Here is a 16,483-nt window from a genome sequence, read left to right as displayed (position 1 = left end):
AAATAAACTTAATTTACTTTACATTAAGTACATATGTGAATATTATATTTTAAAACCTACAAAAAGTTTATTTTTGAATAAAGAATATCTACAGGTTAGAGAAAATTGTATTACACATAGGGGCATATTCACAAGGAGCTATCACGCAATCAACTGCACTTTATCGCAGCCAAAGTTGTGATAAATTTATCCCACCATTCACAAGCAGGTGCTAACAGCCCACGGCACCACTTTCCAGTGATAGCAGCCACAAAAAACATAATCACAGAGGACCCCTGAAACTATCGATAATGAGATGCAGAGTAGGCGCTCCAGTGACATAAGCAGTGACAACACCACACTTCAACATCCACAACGAACAGACAGATCAGCACTGAGAACAAAAAACACGGGATAAGGCGCGTTAGCAGTAGGATTTTTACACCTGCTCTAACCTGGTGCAAAGTCGGACCACAGACTGCACCACAAAAGGGATCACAGCCACACCTGAAGACAAACAGATGCCATGAAGCAACTGAACATGCAGCACAGACTCCCAAGAGGGCCACAACACCCACCACACCACACCCATGCCCGCAACATCCCCCCTGGGCCCACCCCCAAACACGGACAAAGAAACTGCACACCAACACCACGAATCACAAAACAAATATGTTGCCTTAGGTCGCACAAGCAGGAAAGTCAACATACATGCCTGGCAGGAAAATGAATAACCAGTCATAAATCATTGCAATTACCAACTCAAAACACTATACAAACAAAAATAATACCCAACCATTTGGATGAGTCCTAGCGGGTCCACACTGGACAATCCGTAGGACACAGTCTGGAAGATGAAGTACAACAGAAGAAGGTATGCCATGCGCCCAACAAAGGAATGAGAGGGAGAGCACGTGGGAGAGAGACAGAGTGAGGCGGCGCAAGCAGCACAAGGCCTTGCAGCATGTCCATCCGTACACCATGAGCTCAAGGCCGTGTCCCAATCGCAGCCACAAAGCCCCATCACATTAAAAAAACGCAAGTAGCAGTCAGAAAAACCTCCGGGATGAAAGCTCCATTGTCCCAATGCAGAAGGGAGGACACCTGCACCTCTGAACTTGGTCCAGAACGTGCCTGGAACACCTTGAGAGAGATGCCATGGCAGATGCAGATGACTCCCACATCACGCATTGCACAAAAGAACTATCCGACTCATCCACACCCCACACACCGAAGCCCCTGCCTGAGGTACCCCCGCATGGGATGGGCTTGACGCACACGGAAACAGCAACCCATGCTGCCAATGTTGCACACACGTTCGAGCCATTGCTCAGGGCCGTGGCAAATCCTCCACACAACTGCCGCAGCACAGAAGAGTGAGGGTTCCACAAGACGCACCAAAGCAATCGCAATCCATACAGGCACATGCACAACCCCGTCACGTGGGACACTAACGTGCATGCATGCTGCATTTACTGGGCGCAGTGCCTCTGGCAGTGCTGCTGATCAGTTACCGGCTCAGTTTCCGCAATGCCTACATCACCGGCGTCCAGCCCTGGTTCCACGGACAAACATGCACATTCGAGTGTCCCATGGAAGTCTGTCTATCCAACACAACCGTAGATGAATTGAACTATGACTTGAGTGTGCGCTCCCTGTTGGAACACAAACAGGTGTGTCACCAAGACAGCCGAGCATGGGATGACTTGACATCCTGCGTATGCATTGACAGTTGTGCATGGGAGATTGCACAATTCCTCGTGTACAGTGACCTCATCGAGGCGCTACCCTATTGGGCTGTATTGCGGATTGGTGAAATGGCATGTGCTGAGCACGCCTGCCTGGACCAGTTAATGGATTGGCTCACCCTGGTGTTCCTTCAACACAACAACAACGTACTATTGGAACACATTGCATATGAAGCTGCACAGGCATTCATGGATGAGTAAATAGGTCCTTGCAGCCACATCTGACAGTCACCCACAACACAGGTCCCAGCGACATGGTGCTATGTAGGGATTGCTCACATGTGCCACCACAACAGAGGACACTTCTGCATTCGTCCGATCCCTGGATGCATGTGCGTGTAACACCACATGTATACACACACCTGTGCAAGGTGAGGTGGGTCCATGGTTGTAGCAACACAGTTTTGTTTGGCAACGTTGCCAATGCAGACACACTGCTGTGGGACATCACACACACAGCACTGTGGCACAACATGTGAACACTTTGGACCCTTTCACCTGAACACTGACACCAGAGCTGACAAAATGAGCACCCTGGTGGCAGAGCACCATGCAGATCCCATGGGCAGTGAGTTGTGCCCCCTCATACGGGACAATGGGCAGACGTCAAACAACACATGACTCATTGACTCATCCAGCATGGCAAGGTGGTCTGGGAGCGATGCCATCTGTGATGATCTTCGTCTATTTAAAAAAAATAATGTCTGAACCTCAACAAGTACCTTTGCTGCATGCAAGTGTTGTAAGTATGTCCCTGCCTGTTATGGCTGTTGCCTCGTCTGTACTGACACGCACATCTCAAGAAAGTCCATATCACCACACTGGTGTCTAAGTGTGTGGTGTGTTCATTTGATTGTCCACTCGTGTGCCACAATGAGCATCGTCCCTACACAGGGAGAAACTGACTGACGCATGTGCAATGGGGGTGTGACCCTTTTGCAAGTCCAATCTATGTGAGCCAGACATTGTCATGGGATAAGTGCTGGCCAACATGTCCACCTATGTGACTACAATAATGTGAGTATGGTGTGCAACCCCTGACCATGTCGGGCACTGTTATACATCATAATGGAATGTGGCCACACAGATGTGTGGAAGTGGGTTTGGGACGTGCAGTGCTGTTGTCACATGTGATGTAGGACAGCACTCCTGGGATGCTACAGATTTGATCACTCCTAACACAGCCTCATTCAACTCATGGATGTGGGGCTATAGTGTGGGGGGTCGTGAGATCATTGGTGATGTGAAATGGGGACACAGCTAGTACTCACCTTCAAAGTCATCCAATTTGCGATGTGTCTCCGGGATACACATGTGCATAGACGTGAGTTACCATGGTGTACTTTTATGTGCGATCATTGTCCCCACATCCAGACATACTGCCATGCATTAGAGTACATTAGTAATGACACATCTGTGTGATTTGGAATATTTTATTCACATTCAGGTGATTGACAGAGCTGGTGCAGTACATGGCCATAATACATACAAAGTATCTAGGAGTCAGGCAGAGAAAGAAGAGCTCAATTCATCGAAGACCCTTGACACGACAGAAAAAAAGAATTGTGAATTTAATCTTTAGATAGCACCACGTGATTAAGTGTGAAAAAAATGCACATGATCAATCAACTGGGAAAGACAGACCCAAGGGTAGGTGAAAATATTCCCATCAGTTGTCGAACTGTACCACCACTTTTTACATCATGTGGGTTCTCCTTACCCAGGAGTTAGTGCAATCACAGTCATAGGGATGTAGAAAAGACTGTGAGAGCCGAAGATAATTTGTATCTACCAGGTAGGCGGTGCAAATTAGAAATTCAATGTGAGGAGACAACTGAAAAAAGCAGTGCAAGGATGTGAGTAGTGATAAGATAAAATTGGATCAGGCTGAGTAGAAGTGTAAGTTTTAATGATTTCTCTCAGCTATCCAAGAGTAAAAACAATTGAGATAAACAGATTTAACAGAATATCTGTTCAGCAAATACTGGTCGACATGTTTCTGCATAGATGGAAAGTGCCAATGCATTCATCAGGACCTAGATGTTGCTACTGCTGTAGAATCAGTGGAAAATATAAAAATGGAATTATATCACCTGCATTTCAGGTTGAAAACTCCACCGCAATCCTATATTTGTGGGGATAGCGCCTCACCTCACCTGGCTGCAGCTCAGGTAATGAGGAGCACCGCTCTCTCCGTCGGTGTCTCCCGGCGTTCCTCTGCACTAACTGGGCAGTACATGGCCATCCAAGCCCACATCACATGGAAGCCCAGTGGTGGGCCAAACACAGTCCTTTGGGAATTTAGCAGTGATTAGGAAGTGGGAGAGGGCATTCCACAGCAGGATTGCTGTGTAATTGATCAGCAGTGATAAATGGCCATCTATGTCGGGGTCCGGGTGAATGTCGCAGAGTTTTCTGGTGGTCAATAGGAGGTTTTCCCAGGGCATGCTGCATAGGTCATCACCAGGCAGTGTCAGGACACATGGCGGTAATGGATGCTACTGCCACATCCTCACACAGTTATTCCCCTCCCCTTCTTACTCCCCTGATTTGGGTTCTGAGTCTGGTGTGTCCTGTGTGTGTGTCGGGGTGATGGCTGCATCACTGTGTGCCACTGACACAACAGACTGCGAAGGTGATGGGGCAGCATCACTGTGCACCACGGACACATCAGGGTTCGGAGCGGTGTGTGTCGAAGTTCCCACTGCAGTCATCTGGGAACTGCTCAGTAGCAGCAATGGCAAGATGAAGTACTGCAGGGCATTGAGGTTCCCAGTTACTACTTGCTGGTGTCCAGCCGTGGCAGACAGACTTCCAGCCTGCATCTGCTCCATGGTCTCCATTGATCTCTGTATCTGTGCCAACTATGTGCTGTGATGGCTGGTGCCTGTCTGACCACACAGCTCTTGTATGATGTGCATTGCCCCAGGGATGTCAGCCAAGGTCTGTGCTGTGCATGGTGCGTACAGGGGGTGTCCGATAGGGACTGTACATGGTCCATGATGGGACACGAATGTATGGCATCGAGTTTGGCTGCCATGAGTTCGAAGCCCACCCGCAGCTGGTCAGCCAACTCCACCGGGCAACGCCACATACGTTGTTGGAACTCCATGAATTGGTCGGGATGCTGGGAGACAGCTGTGGTGGTGTGTGTTTCCTGCAGTGTGGTCTGTGCAGGTGGTGGGCTCACCTCAGGGCAGCTGGCCTGCTCTGCTTCTGGGGATGGGATGCGGAGGCTATCTATGATCTGTTGGAGGGTGTCAGTGCAGATGAGCAGGGAATCCTCTTCATCATCTCTGAAGATGTGTCTGGTCTGCTCTGCAGGAGGTGTTGGTTCTCCCTCTGCAATGTGTAAGGGGAAAAGCAGGGTTACAGAGTCGTACATGAATGTTGGATATTTGCTGATGTATACGTTCTGACTGCATGCCAATGTGCGTTGTGGCTGTTTTTGTGTAGCTGGCTATTTGATGGCAGTCAGTGTATTTGTTGGACTACATGAAAGATGTGTGGTAGTACCTGTGCTTTGTCATGGAACAGTGTCATGCAATGCAAGATATAAGTGGACCGTTACTATGCACATATGGGACCTGTTGTGAGTCGTGTACTTTTGTCTTGGTGTTGCACTTTGTACCTCATTGCCGTTGTTCTGTGATTGCTATGTGTGTGCTGCATTGTGATGTTGGGGATCTGAAGGGGGCCCCTCTGTGCACATTGTGGACTTGGGCCTACTTGGTGGTTCTATGTGTGCTGCAGTGTGTCAAGGCTCTCAGTGACATGTTCCACGATCATTGCAGGGGTGCAGTGTGCTTCACATACTAGTGCATGTGTGTCATTGTGCCCATCTCCCCCCACCAACACCGTCCCCGCTCATTACTCACCCTGTTGCTGTTGGTTCAGGCCGTAGTGTGCTGTGCCCAGGCCCCCAATTCCTGCCACCGTCTCCACACTGCTGACTGTGGCCGCCATTTTCTCCAGCTCATCACTCACCTCCTGTGTCGCAGGACTCCCACCCCCAGTTGCCCTAGCTGCCTTCCTGTTGGCAGCGAGCTTCTCCTAGGTTTGGCTGTGAACTTCATGCCAGTGTCTCTTGACCTCCTCTGGTGTCCTCCTTGCCACTCCGGCTGCATTGACATTGTTGACGATGGCCTACCATATTTCCGTTTGGGTTTCCAGTGACGCAGTGGAGGTGCCGAACATTTGTTGGTAGTGTCCTGTGACCACATTGACGATGGTCAGGTCTTCCTGCGCACTGAACCCCGCCTTCCTCTTCCTTTTGTCCTTATTATGTTTCTTATATAGCGCCTGAATCGACCCCCGAAGGGGTATCTCCGCGCTTGCCTTGGGAACCCGTCCTGGCTTTTCCCTGTGAGATAGCCCCTACAGGGCATCCCCAAGGTGAAAGCCAGGCATCCCGCCGCGTGGGGCCGTTGTGGAGATTAAGCAAGCTTAATGCCCAGAGTTACAGAGTGTGAACCCATGATTAGGTCAGGCACCGAAGCGAGAATTATCGAGTCCATGGACATTTGAGCTCAAGACCCTGCCGCGTCGGGAATTGAACCCTGGTCCCGGGTCTGACCTCTGCTTCAGGGTCTGCCTGCTCTAACCAGTGAGCCACACTTCTCCGAGCAGGGGGTACCTTGCTGGTCTCCGTGGGACTTGTGGGGTTCGGCTTGTCTTCTGCACTCGGTCTGGGTGCATCCATGGTGCTACGCAGTTTGAATTTTTTTTCCTTCTTCTCTTATAGTGCATTTTCCCACCTAACGCGTTTTTTATTTATAGGCCTGTGTCTGGTTTACTCAGATTTTTTGTCCTGCGATTGGCCTCATCGCATGTTTGTTTGCTTTCGCGTTTCGCATTTTTGCGGCGCTGTGTCGGTTTTCACACTGATTTTTGTCGCGGTATGTGGTGTCTATCGCATGCTACCGCCTTGTTGTGAATTTCACGTTGACACAGACTTGTTTTCCAGCGATAGGCTGCGATGGTGAAAGTTGCGTTACACTACTCTTGCAGTAGTTATCACACGTTCTTGAATATACCCCTTAGCATTAAAAATTAACCATAAAAATTCACTGAAAAAGAAAACATTAGAAGGACATAATATTTTAGAAATGTAATTTGAAAAATCTTTGAAATTCACTGAAAAAATCAAAGGTTACAGGGATATTGAAGTTTGGATACAGAATTTAAAAAAACATTGAAATTCCCTAAAAAAAAACAATGGCTACAGGGACGTTCTAGTTAGGCTCAGATTTAATTTGTAAAAAAACATAGACAATTAGCAGTGAGCTAATGAGCTAAGTATAACTTATGCCCCACAAGGCACTGCTTAGGACCTCACATATTACATCACTCATGACATGGTCAGTGACATCACTGATGACATCACTGATGATATTATCCACAGAACCACTCATACCCCCATACAGCCTCTCACACCCACTCACACACTCATAAACTCACTCACAACCCTATTCACAGACTCATGCAGACACTCACATACCCACTAACAGATCTTTACAGCTATTCACACACTCAGTGACAGATCCTTAGAGCCACTCACACATCCACTCACACACCCATACAGTCACTCAGACACCCTCTCAGATATTGATGCAGACCGTCACACAAACACTCAGATGAAATATTTTAGAAACAGTATCAATCATTAGTAGCACATAAAGAATAGCAGTACGTTATTATATAGACTCAGAAATGTTTTTGAAACACTTACATTCACTGGATGATCCAGTGCTAGGGAACTGCACAAATGTACCATATCTTACTACATATGGTGTATTTGTTATGCGTTGTAGCACAGGGGCAATGTGTGCTACATAGTGCAAATGTAGAACCTTTACCACCATTGTGCAAGGATTTCACCATTACATGAGACATTTTTTTGGTGTTGAAAGGAATACCTTCTTGCATAAAAACAATGCTGCCTATATCGTTGGACCCCTTGCACCATGGTGCAAAGGTTCCTTGTTGGTACTAGGTAATAGACAATGCACTAGTGCTAGCCGACAGACCAAATGGGCCATATTTTAGTGGATATAGTGCATTTCTGCTGTCTTACTTTCACAGAAGGCAGCACAGAAACATTAATTGCTGCCCAAAGTTGAGGGAAACATTTGTATACCTCGCCCTCTTTATATCAATGTTTTGTGTTTCAGATTATGATGCCTTTAATAATGGAACCTTACTTTATTTAGTTTTATACTTTTGTTGCGTGTTTATCTAGGCTCCTGATCGATACTGTGACCTTATGCCCCTATTCGGCTATAAATCCATTTATTCCCTATATTGGCATAACCGTTCAAGTGCGATTTTCAGAAAGTCATCTCTGGCCTCACACGAGCATAGCCACATTCCAGCATAGTTCTCTGCCACTTCCTTTGCAACCAATTAGTGCAATGACAGAGCAGAAGTCACTATCTGATATTCCTAGATTAACACTCCGAGTTCTTCAACAAGATAAAAACTCAGCAAACCTGGAAATCCCCGCTTGCTGTGTTTTGATTAGTAATGGAACTCTAATGAGCAACTGATAACTATCACTTCCTAGTGACATCTTTAATTGACGTCTTATGTCCAGCAAACTTGCGTCAAACCCGGCACCTGTCAGGTATAAATATTACCAACGTTGCCTTAAGCAATGAGACCAACGAGAGCTGTCGTGCTGTTGCAAGCTGCTGTGCACCCTGTGTGCATCCCATTGCTGCTGCAGGCAGTACGCTGCTGCTGTTGTCCCTTGGTGGTGAAGCTACTGATACCATTATCGCTGCTAAAGCGCGAACGATGGTGCAGTACGCTTAGGAGCTGAACAGCCGTCCCTCTGCAAAGAGCCCAGCAGATTTCAGCTGCCGCGGACGCTGTCCCCCGCCTCCTCCTCCCGACGCGCTGAAGAGAGCCGCTGCCTTTCTCCTGCAGAGAAATCCAGCTCCAGCGTTTCCGGTCTGCCCTCGCAGGTGACTGGGATATTGAGTGCCCCCTGAAGGAAATACCAGACTTCCATCATTCTATTCAGAGGTATGGTGTTGACTAAACCCTTAGACGAGAATTCTTGAAGCAAACCTTGGCAAAACCAACTTAACTTAAAGCTACTCACTTACTCCCCTTCCACGTGTTAGGCTTAGGTCAGGCACACTGGGGTAGGCTTAGTTAGAAGCACCAGTTGAGTATGTTAGCCTAATGTATATATGAATTTATATATGTTTTATTACTTTTAAACCATTGTATGGCTAAGAAACCATATCAATGCTTTTACAGTTCTATTTCGCAATACTTATCTTACTGTACGTACTTTTTATCATAACAAGTCTTGCAATTGTGGCAATACATTTCTCTTGTACGAGAAGAAAGACTGTTCAATAAATGTTAACCCTTTATTGACAAACGCCCGTCTCTCTATTCTCTACATATTGTGAAAGTAATCTGCACTAATCTGACTGACTGAGTGAAATACCTGTCTATTGTTTCACACGACCCTAGAGATCGACTCTTGATCTGAGGAGCAAAGTTATCATGTTGCACGGTTGTTGGAAAGCTGAATCCCTTCTTGTCTGTGCCAGGGAAGCTGATCACTTCCTATGCAGAGAAGAAAGTTTCCAGTGACCTCTGAGCTAGTTGGTAACAAACCCAATTAAGTTTAGCATAGTCAGTAGAGGCCTGGAAGATCCGCACTTCTACGTCGATACTACTGTTTATGTTATTCCAATGCGCAGGGCCTAGTGGGAAACTAGGAACTACACTACATGGCGCCCAAACGTTTGGTAAGGCGATAAACTAACGCAAGATTTAGAGTAACTCAGTCGTGCATATTTCACGCAGACCCTTTTCTCCTGTAAATACTCCAATAGACGTCTGGAGTGGGTGAAAAGTTAAAATCCGCCCGACCTTAGTAGGAAGAGATTCCTATGTAAAGCTCTGGTTTATTCAACGTTGAAGGATACAGTGTTCCAAAATATTGTGCACCTAATCTTTGTCTCCTTGGAGACCAACTCTGCAAACCTTGCATTTATACAATGCCAGGAGAAAACTGAACCACTGCGGCGGCAGCAGATGCGACTCAGCAAGGTCCCGAACAGACAGACCCGGATGCTATTATCATCCCGGTCCACTTAAGAAGATCTATAACTTTAAAACTTATAGAGAACGGACTGACACCACAAGGTGGTACAGTAATTTTCGTGATAGAGGCTCACGAGTATCGGCAGACAGAGGTATTCTATTCATGGATAAACTTTCCAGCGGTAAACGCTATAACAAAAGAGTTTCACTATTTCAAAATAGAGAAACCTCCGGAAGAGTACGCTCCTTTCGAGGAGATTGAAATTCCACTTAAATTTCAAGAGCACCTGCTCTGGTTTAATGGCGCCCTAAAACACAATGATCACATAACTAGGCTCGGTCCTCTAGGTAGACCAGGAGCCACGTGGCCGGTTCTAGCCAGCTACACACCACATCCTGACATTGTAAAAATGTCTAAGGAAGAGCTGTTAGTACAGCTAAAAACACTAATTAAAATACATAGGCAATTAGTCCAATATGTAATGCAGACTGCAACAGTCCAACCAGCTGTTAATACACCACAGCTGACCCCTCATCAGGGGAACACAAATAAAATTACACCACAGAACATACAGTCATGTCTTGGTAAAACACCTGTAAAACGGGAACAAATTCCTTTCTGGTTAGCACAGAAAATCACTCAAATAGAGGCAGTATTTCCTGATACTACCCCTATAGAGAAACACAGAATCTTGACCATCTGCCTTCCTATGGGAATCGCACCACACGTGGAGGACTGCGACACTTGGGGTACAGTCTTTGCTTCCATTTACACAAAAACACACGGTGTTCCGTCTATGGCGGTAATACCAGAAGTGCTAAAACAGATTCAAAATGAATACGGTCCAGAGCCCGCTTTAAATCTAGGTATGAAATTACTGAAAGACTTCAAGCAGGTCTCGGCTATATTATTAGCCAATATAAGAGGAGAAGCAGCATCTGTGGCGATTCGCCAGAAGTTGAAGGAAACAGTTATAGAAGATCCTGTTGAGCTTGCAAAAATCATAGAAAAATGCTATCAAGAATTAGGTAGAGACAGCTTGGGTGGAAAACCGGTAAAGCCCCAACTGTTAGAAAATCCTGAAAAATTATTTATTAAAAATAATTTTACCACTCCTAAAAAGAGCTGGGATGGAAATAAACAATCCACTCCCAAGGAAAAAGTTTTCCAGTCCAGAGGAAGGTCTCCTCGACGGAGGGAAAGAACTCCGACTCGAGAACACCAGTCTCCCCAGTGGGAGCCCTCTGAGAAAAGATATAACCTTAGAAATAGGGATAATCTAAAAAAACCTGATAGATATCAAAGTATTGATACACGTCCCTCTCGATCTTTTCCACAGAATTCGGAAAGAAGAGGACGGTCAGACCCAGGAGAGCACACCAAGTCCAAAGACAAGGAACCTGCTCAAAATAAGAAATCTCAATTTCAGAAAAAGAAGGTAGCCAGTATTAGAGTAATCGAACATGCCGAGAATACTGAGGACACAGTTGAAAAACGGGGAGTGGGCATTGACAATGTTGGACAGTGCAGCAGAAATCAGTGTAGCGCGCAAGATCTTGATGAGTCATCTGGAGACAGTGGACACGAATGAATACATTCAGGTTGAAACTGCCGACACCAGACTTAGCGAGCCCCATAAGATATACGAAATAACATTGCGTATAGAGGGTGATAAGACTAGGAAAATTAAGGGTCTATTTTGGGATAAGCTCTCAAAAGGCTGTGATATTCTGTTAGCTGAAAAAGATTGGCCCCCAGAGTTTGTCAGGGAGTGCCCTCGTGGCGAAGAAGTGATTATGCCTGCCTTCTTGAATCACATTCCGATTCACAAAAAATATACATATGTAAGGAAATGGGCAGTAGCCCAGGCACCTGAATTATATAAAAATCATGTAGGATGGGATGAGGACTCAACTCCTCAACTCCTCACAAAATCCAATTAAAAAGTGAACCAACTGCCCAACGGCAGTATCCCATAAAGCAAGAAGCTAAAAAACAAGTCAGGGAGTCAGGGAGATCTTAGATCAACTTGAATACCAGGGGTGATTGAAACATGCACCTCTCAAATGAACAATCCTTTGTTTCCTGTCTCCAAGCCAGACAATTCATATCGTCTAGTTTTGGACTACAGACATCTTAATACATGTTGCAAAACTTTTGCAGTACAAAACTCGCATAGTGCAGCCCTAATGAATAACATAGTTAGGAAAAAATATAAAACGACATTAGACATTTCTAATGGCTTCTTTTGTCAAAACATTGCACCAGAAAGCAGATATTTGACCGCTTTCTCTGCATTTGGGTCACAGAAAAAATTCTGTCGACTCCCACAGGGGTTCAAGAACAGCCCAGGACTATTCTCAGCTATGGTAACAGAGTTACTACAAATATATGATGATGAGGCATTATCTTACGTAGATGATATCTATCTCACAGACGACGACTTGGATACTCACTTGAAAAGAGTGAACACCATTATACTTGGGTTCGCAGCAGAGGGTTACAAATTCAACTTTAAAAAGTATCGAATTGCCCATCTGACAGTACTATTCTTAGGGTACGAATTATCAAGTGAAGGGAAAAGCCTAGCGGACAACTTTTTAGAGAAGTGCGCTGTACTCCAAGCTCCAAAAACGCGAAAGAATTTACAATCCATACTAGGTTTTCTGAATTTCGGAAGAACTTACATTCTAAATTACGCAGAGAGGGTTAAACCTCTTTACAAACTAATTAAACCTGACTTCAAACAAATCAATTGGACTCAAAAACACACAGAAATTTTGAGATCACTGCAAACAGACATGTTAGCTAAAACAAAATCCACCTTCGAAGCGCTATTCAGCCCAGTAAACCTGCCTACAGTGCCACTGGATCCGAAATGGATACAGTGTGTAGATTCTCTAGGAGCGGAAGACGTGAAATACTATTTCGCCCCGCAATTTGAAGAACTGAATGATTTAGAGTATGAAGAAGAATATCCTCTGCCAATCGAAATTCTGCCTCTCCCACAATACGCCTGTATAATCTATATAGATAGTTTTGTACAGCATTTTAATGTAGAGAGCAAATCCTACAATGCAGCCTGTGCGATTATTAAAGGTCGTTGGCTGTGCGGTAAATTCAGGCCGAAAGTAACAAAAACTGAATCTGTAAGAAACTGTTCGGTTCAGAGAACTGAAATCAGATCTTTAAAGATGGCGCTCGAAAATGCAGAACGTGAATTCCCGACACTTATCGTGTGCGATTCTCATTTTTGCGTCAACTCTTACAACAATAAACTGCAGAGTTGGATTGAAAACGACTACAAAGATGACACAGGTGCCACAATAAAGCATAAATTGCTCTGGAAACAGGTAGCTCTTTTACACAAAGAACTACAAAAGACTCACGTGATTCACGCACAGAGTCTTCGACGTGATGGCGTTCACGTTGCAGGGAATTCATTGGCTAATACAGCCACAGCGGAAGCAACTAACCCGGCTTCCGTAGCCACAAAAAAGCGTACAGATAAATACATAGACGGGGAAACCATGCTGGCAGTAAAAACGACCGTAAAAGGCGACTGTGCAGCACTACCCGTGAACTATCCACTCAATTATGCATACGTAATAGATGCAAACTCCGTTCCTTTTGCTCGAATCCCTGGAGTGGGGGACAGAGTAATTCCAAACACGAACAGGAGAATATTTTTAATAGCAGACGCACATGTGGGTTTGGGTCTTAGGCACAGAGAGATCAAGGAATCACTGACTGAATTAAAATCAGTATACTGGTGGCCGGGAATGAGTGTAGAACACCAAATATATGCAAACAACTGTGAAAACTGCAATAGGGATCGCAGTAGCGAACCTTGCTACCGGCTACCAGTCAGAAAGAGCGTAACGCTGCCTACACCCCATCCTGCGTCCTATTAATAGTTAAGGCTAAATACACTTAAAAAATGAGGCTTCCAGCGCTCGGCTGACGCTAGAACGGTTATAAAAGATTTGCGAGTCTTTATCGGCACATATGCAATTACCACGTTCCATTCTGACCAGGGTCCTGCTTTCAGCTCTCGAGCTTATAAGGAGGCCATGGCCAGCATGGGAATTGGGTTGCGGTATTCTTGTCCGTCATACCCCGGAAGGGAATAGTGTGGTAGAAAGAAAAAACCGTGACATAAAGCAATCTATAACAGCGAAGGTATTAGGTTCAGGCGCTGGGTGGGTCAAACATTTAATAAGTGTCCAGACTAGTCTTAATAACATGCCAAGAAATTCTCTGAAAGGTTTCAGCCCATACGAACTATTGTTCGGAATTAGAATGCGTATTCAGGACCTCGATAGTCAGATGTCAGTGGTACAAGAAGAAACAACGCACTTTGATGTAAAGGATCGTTTGGCTGTTTTACAGGAACTGAATGAAACAAGAAAATCCTTAAGCAACATAAAGTTAAAGCAACAGCCATCTACCACTGACGAGGCACCACCAGCAACAGCCCCAGCAAGGCCTGTCTGGATTCCAAAGATTGGGGTTCTAGTCAGAGAAAAGATCGCGGTTAAGAAGGAATTTGGGCCTTCTTACAGAAAAGCAGTACCTGTCTTGGCAGTCACCGGAACAAGATCAGTTGTGCTACCGCCCCTTGCTGGTAAAAAGGAGAACAGAGTCGTGTCCATCGACCTGGTAAAACCACAAGCATGTGGCCTATAATCAACAGTAGGCCCAGTGGACTCCCAAGAAACAACAGAATACCCAAACTTGCAACAATCCAAGAGGTTCAAACTGAAAGACTAATCACATTCGATCAGCCTGCAGTGCACAATGAAGGACTATGCAATAATGCCATGGAACTCGTGCCTCTTGAGACACAGATTGAAACAGTTTGTCAAGAAACAACACCAGTCTACAATGATGTGGCATCAGAAAGTGCTACCGAGAGACAGATTGAAAGAACAATCCCAACAATTGACAGAACTGCCTCTGGTTATTTCATCAACTTCGACAACTTCTCTGAAGATCAAAACGACCCCGAAGTGATGCCAGAAACAAAAAAGACTTTTAAAGAAAAAGCAATGGAACTCTTTCATCAACTGAAGGAAATCTACCTTATTTCCCCTTGGTTAGAGTTCTGGTTCGGTCTAGGTGTATTTTTCCTCCTGCTTTGGCTCATCATGGTACTGTGTTTGGGAAAATTCATTGAAGGAAAATATATTACAATGGACACAGCAAGTCAGAACATCAACCTAGTCCTGAAACCACACAGATTATCCCACGTGAAGAAAAGAGAACTGTCAACAGTAAATGTCACAGCAATTCCAATACCTGGTGGGGTAGTATGGGAGAAAACAGACTATGAGATATATGGTCCGGTCGAAATCCTGAAGTATCCTCATCAACTAAAGGTTTCCTTAAGTGACTTTGTAACACCTAGTATATTCTCTGATGATTGGGACTTTAACAGTATTAATGACATGATGTCTGATTTAGTAATGTCAGCTAGATTCACAGATCATGATTATTTACAAGGTTCATCTAGTTATGAGCAGTTATACTGTTACACCCACTATGGGGATCACTACTTGCATAAATCTGCACAGCCTAGAAATATTTTTATGTATAATCAATGGGAACATTGTACTGCACCACCTAAAAGCAGTTCTAAAGCATTTTTTGAGAAATTCAAATACTTCTCAGGGTTTAACACCAGTGATGCAGAAACGTTTTATTACAAACTGTTAGATAAAACAGGAATGAAAACAATGCTGACAAATTCTAAATTGATATATTCAGAAGCATTATATGACAAAATGATGACATTTGGTTTTGATTATTGGAAAAATAATATTGAAACGAAAACGATTTGGGGTACAAAAGATTGGCAGGTGCAAGGCATTGAAGCACTATTTAGAACCTGCATGATACCAGAAAAAATGTTGTTTTTAAATGACACAATACACCAAACATCTTGTCTTGGCCTAGCTAAGATCAAAGACCTTAAAACACCGTCTATACCAAAGCCAATACCTGAAAATATAACTGCAGATATTGAGTTAGACGTGTCACAAATTTTACTTTTCAACAGAACACATCCTGATTGGAAAAAGTGGTTAATCTGGCCTACTGACACAAACAGCTGTCAAGATAGATTCCTGAATAAAACACAGGGGTTAAAAATGACCAGATTAGACTCGAGATATTCCCAGAGACAACATCCAGGGATTATAACAACATACAGTGTAGGGAAACTCTGCCTTGCATGGCTAACAACATCCACACTGGCTGAAATTAAGCAACACTTGTCTTTACTAAAAGATGGTGCTGATTTGCGCGATTTCATTCTTGGACCACGCAAACAGCGTCAAAAGCGTTTCATAGCGACCAGTATCTATGCTGCTTACAACGAGGCTTGGAAATTCAAACAAATTGAAACAGCTGAAAAAATACGAGAAATTGATCGTATTAATTTGGAGAAATCACTTTCTGTAGTAGACAATGGGTTAATGACTCTGTCTTCCAGAATATATCCGTTGGACAATATTGTATCCTCTGCCTTTGATGTGATAGACAGAGACTTGCTAATGTTACAACATGGCCAGTCTCAATTACGTTCTATTATAGAATTAGGCTGGACGCTGCAAAATCTTCATTCAGGCTATGTGCCTTGGCGTTTAATCAACACAACGCCATTATTTTCCAGTTTTAACCT

This window comes from Lissotriton vulgaris, chromosome 10, assembly GCF_964263255.1.
Source record: "Lissotriton vulgaris chromosome 10, aLisVul1.2, whole genome shotgun sequence".
Taxonomy (NCBI): Eukaryota; Metazoa; Chordata; class Amphibia; order Caudata; family Salamandridae; genus Lissotriton; species Lissotriton vulgaris.
This window is presented reverse-complemented; position numbering follows the sequence as displayed.